This window comes from Lontra canadensis, unplaced genomic scaffold (assembly GCF_010015895.1).
Source record: "Lontra canadensis isolate GAN:19392208 unplaced genomic scaffold, GSC_riverotter_1.0 scaffold103, whole genome shotgun sequence".
Classification (NCBI taxonomy): domain Eukaryota; kingdom Metazoa; phylum Chordata; class Mammalia; order Carnivora; family Mustelidae; genus Lontra; species Lontra canadensis.
In genome coordinates, this window is record NW_022631097.1 from 5,142,794 (window position 1) to 5,147,661 (window position 4,868).

Here is a 4,868-nt window from a genome sequence, read left to right on the forward strand (position 1 = left end):
CCCTCTGGGATAGCAGAGAGGAATATGGTGGTCATGACATTGAACTTCACATGGGGATGCATGGTGGCAGAAGCTTTCAGGGTGTCGGCAAGACTGGCTTGCTTGCCTGCTTTGATTCTTTCTTCTTTGCTTTTTTTTTTTTTGGTATAGAGAAATAACTGTATTTCATACTGTGGCACAGTAGACATATAATCAGCATTATTTCCTAGAGTGTGCAACATGTAAATTATTCACTTTAAAAAAATTGAGAAAAGCAAGCCTTGTACACAGGAGGTATTTGAAAATGTGTACTGAAAGGATGCCTGGGTGGCTCAGTCGTTAGGTGTCTGCCTTTGGCTCAGGTCATGATCCCAGGCTCCTGGGATTGAGCCCCACATCAGGCTCCCCGCTCAGTGGGAAGCCTGCTTCTCCCTCTCCCACTCCCCCTGTTCGTGTTCCCTCTCTCACTGTGCCTCTGTCAAATAAATAAATAAAATCTTTTTAAAAAATGTGGCTGAATCTTGAATCTGTTTTTGACAGTATACATGACTAGCTTTATAAAACTGAATAAATATAACATGATACACATTTGAACAAAATACACATATGGGTCCACTCCAGATGCTTGATTCACCACACAGATAATGGGCTCTTCTCTTTGGTCATTGGGATTCCAGGTGCTGAAGCATATGTGCATCTGAAAGATGCTCCCAGAAGTGCATTTATTTGTTACCCTGGCATTTTAAGGATTTCTGTTTCTTCTGTTCTCCTTTATAGTGAGGAGGCCTTTTTCCCCTAAAAGCAAGAAGATCCTTCAGCCTGTTTTTCGTCGGAATAGTCTGAGCGTAACAAGCTTCTTCTATGGCTAATCCTGTTACTAAATCAACCTCCACCCCTTGACTAATTGTTCATTTTGCCACTTTCATCACAACAGGTCCAAGGCCTTACAGTGGGCAGCGTTCCCCTCCTGGTTCTGTTCGAGAACATGGCTGATCAAGCCCACTGCTTTGGCTTATTGACCACCAAGTACCCATGCAGAGAAGATGAACTTTTGGCCAGGGACATCCCAATAGCCCATGACAGTCACTGGGTACCCACCGATTTCATTAATCCCTGCTCTTATTTTGGAGACAAAGGACCAAATTCACTGGGATTCATTCTGATGCTCTCACTCTCCATCAGGTCCACACCAGCACAGAATATTTCTGGGACTTTACTCCTGACTTAACAGTCCACAATTTGTCTCCTTCTCCCTTCCTTCCTCCCTCCCTCTCTCTCTCTCTCTCTTTCTTTCCTTCCCTCTTTCCTTCTCTCTCTTCCTTCCTTCTTTCCTGCCTTCCTTCCTTTCCTTCTATCTTTCATTCTTAGAGAGGGAGAGAGATAATCTTTTTTTTTTTTTTTTTTAAGATTTATTTTTTCATTTGACAGAGAGAGACACAGCGAGAGAGGGAACACAAGCAGGGGGAGTGGGAAAGGGAGAAGCAGGCTTCCCGCTGAGCAGGGAGCCCAATGCAGGGCTCCATCTCAGGACCCTGGGCTCATGACCTGAGCCAAAGGAAGCCGCTTAAACAACTGAGCCACCCAGGCACGCCAGAGAGAGATAATCTTAAACAGGATCCACATACAGCAGCGCAAGCAGGGCTGGATCTCATAACCCCGAGATCATGACCTGAGCGGAAATCAAGAGTTGGATGCTTAACCAATTGAGCAGCCCAGGTGCCCCACTGTCCTCACTTTCTTTTCAGATTTTAAAGCATCTATAGCTTTTGAGGGCATTTTAATCAGATTTTTACTGAATGAATTCTTGGCATAAGCTCTGTTTTTTCCAAGCACCACAATTCCTTGTTTCTCCTCTTCCAGGTACTGCACCTGCCTCCCATCCTCATCTCAGAGCTGTAGCCCCTCATCTGGACAATGCTCTGGCTACTGGCACCCAGCCTAGGGACCCGGATCCCAGGGCAGCCTCCACCCAGGACCAAGCCAGGCACAGCAAGCAGCCACTGAGCCAGCAAGTGCGACCTGCCTGCAAGGAGCTCAAGGCCTCAGTTAACCGCTGCCACCTTCTTGTCCGTTTAAGACTTTCTTTACACAAAGATGTGAAACAAATACGGCAAACTAATTAACAGTCTAATTTTTGTTGTGGGCATTGGGTGTCTATTATCCTCTTCTCTGAACTTTTCTGTGCATTGAAATTTTTACTATTTAAACATATAGGGGCGCCTGGGTGGCTCAGTGGGTTAAAACCTCTGCCTTTGGCTCAGGTCATGGTCTCAGGGTCCTGGGATCGAAACTCGTATCCGGCTCTCTGCTCAGCAGGGAGCCTGTTTCCCCCTCTCTCTCTGCCTGCCTCTCTGCCTATTTGTGATCTCTGTCTGTCAGATAAATAAATAAAATCTTTTAAAAAATTAAAATAAACATACAAAATTAAAATAATGAAAGGAAAATTTGAGGACAGAAGTTGAAGGATCTACAGTACCATGCCTAGGATTCTGAACTTTATTCTGTATGTATTAAGAGTGTTTGTGCAAACCTAATTTGAAAAAAAAAAAAAAGAGTGAGCAGAGGGCAGGCTCTTGTCAGAGCTGTGTTCTAGAAAGATTACACTAGCAACCACATAAAACTCCACTCTCTTGCTCTTTCTATGATACATACTTAACTCCATCCGTAAACTCTGATGTATTCCCTGTCTGTTCTCAAAGTCGTCCTACAGGGATTATTGGGGAACCCTCATTGTCCCATTTCACCACTAGGCTCAATGTTTCTTGACTCAACTATAAATCTGTGCTAGAGAAGATTTTCGTTATTGTAAGGAGTGAATGAGAAAAATAGAGACTGTGGGTGGGGATAAGTTCAGGAATCGAGAGACATCGCTGCTATTAAGAATACCCTAAAGGGAGCAACTTAAAATTAACACTCAAAGCCGAGTTTGTGCAAATGGCATGCCAGTTCCCTGGTGGCCCAGCTATTTTAAGTGCTGGCTTAGCTACATGTGATTAAGAGGAACACATCAAATCCAAAAATGCACACATGTCACAATCCCTCCCTTGTTCCCCGCTGTTTGGGGAATCATTCCAAGGCATGTCATTACATTTTTCCCGAGAGTAAATCTGCCTGCACAGGAAGCCGCGCAGGTCTGCTCCTCTTCTCCCGTCTGTCTATGTCCTAAACCAGTGCATTCAAGGGCAAGCCAGGAATTTCCCATGAATCATGCACTGATGTGGAGCACCCGGCAACCTGATTATACCTCTGTCTGCAGTGGGTGTATTTCTATTAGCATTTCTGCTTCCTCCCTATATATTGCGGGGCTGGCTACCAAGTGCTGCTAAGGAAGGAAGGAAGGAAGGAAGGAAGGAAGGAAGGAAGGAAGGAAGGAAGAAAGGAAGGAAGGAAAAATAGGAAAGAAGGAAAAATAGGAAGGAAGGAGAAAGAGAGGGAGGGAGGGAGGAAGGAAGGGAGGGAGAGAGAGAGAGAGGGAGGAGGGGGAGGAGGTGGGAAAGAGAGAAAGACAAAGAAAGGAGGGAGAGAGGGAAAGAGAGAGAGAGAGGAAGGAAGGTAGGAAGGGAAGAGGAAAGGGAAGGAAAGGGAAGGAAAGGAAAGGAAAGGAAAGGAAAGGAAAGGCAAGGCAAGGCAAGGCAAGGCAAGGCAAGGCAAGGCAAAAGTAAAGAAAGGAAAGAAGGAAAGTGGGTCGCTTGGGGGCTCAATCAGTTAAGCGTCTGTCTTCGGCCCAGGTCATGATTCCAGGGTCCTGGGACAGAGCCCCGCATTGGGCTCCCTGCTTGGTGGGGAGCCTGCTTCTCCCTCTCCTGCTTCCCCTGCTTGTGTTCCCTCTCTCGCTGTGTATCTCTCTGTCAAATAAATAAATAAAATCTTAAAAAAAAAAAAAAAAAAAAGAAAAGAAAAGAAAGAAAGAAAAAGGAGAGAAAGAAAGAAAAGAAAAAGAAAGAAGGAAAGAAAAAAAAGGGGGGGAAAGTCTCATAACGATGCTGACGGACTCAGAGAGGTATTAGTGCTAACCTCAGGACCCTCCTCACAATCCTTTTATTCATATTTCACTGTTTCCCCTTCCGAGTCCCCACGGGGCTGCTTCAGACGGTCAGTCATCCCAAATTCCTCCCTGGCATATGAGCCCTTCTTGTCCTAAACCAGTGCCTGTAGTTTGCATTAACTGTCCTTGACTCCCCTGCAGCGATTTTCCCCACCTGCCTCTTTGCCCTTCAGGGAAATTTGGTTTGAACTTGGTTCCCGCACAGTCTTTAGGGCTGGCTCTTCAGCTCCGCCGAAATTCCCTTGCTGCAATGATTGGACCAGAGGAGGTCACGTGTCCTGGGGCTAGCCAATCAGAGTAATTCAAGCCCCGGGCTCCCTTGATTGGGTTAAGACCCAGATGGGTCTCGTCCAGGCCCATGCAACGATTCAGGCACCCCTCCAGGAGGAAACCTCTGCTTTTTTATTGGACTTGATCGCACGAGGAGTCCATTATCAGGGACTGGGCAGTCCCATTTGAGAACCGGAGCCAACATTTACAGAGAGAGGGAAAGAAACCAAGTTCTGATGGCATTGTTTGAACTCCTAGATGCAGCCCTGTCCTTGGACTTTTCACCACATGAACCGGGCGTTTCTTTTTTGTTCCATTCGGTTTGAGCAAGGTTTTTTGTCACCTGCTGTTGGCCAAGCCTGACACATCCCAGCGTCTTTCCCACGTCCCGAAGTGGCCTTCGTGGTTCATACACAGACCCTGTCAGGACCCTGCTCCCGTCAGCAGGTGGCCTGCCTCCTCCTCCATTGAGAGAGAGAAGCCAGCCTGCCCAGAGTCCACACTTCTTTCTGATTTCTCAGATCTGCACCTCCATCGCTGCTGGAATATTCTCAAAGGAGTATGTCCTCCTGTC

At 46.4% G+C, this 4,868-nt stretch overlaps 1 pseudogene; it reads right to left on the reverse strand.

The window, feature by feature from the left end:
• Positions 1–701: 701 nt before the first annotated feature.
• On the reverse strand, positions 702–1,770 carry LOC116855490 (annotated as a pseudogene).
• Positions 1,771–4,868: the final 3,098 nt, after the last annotated feature.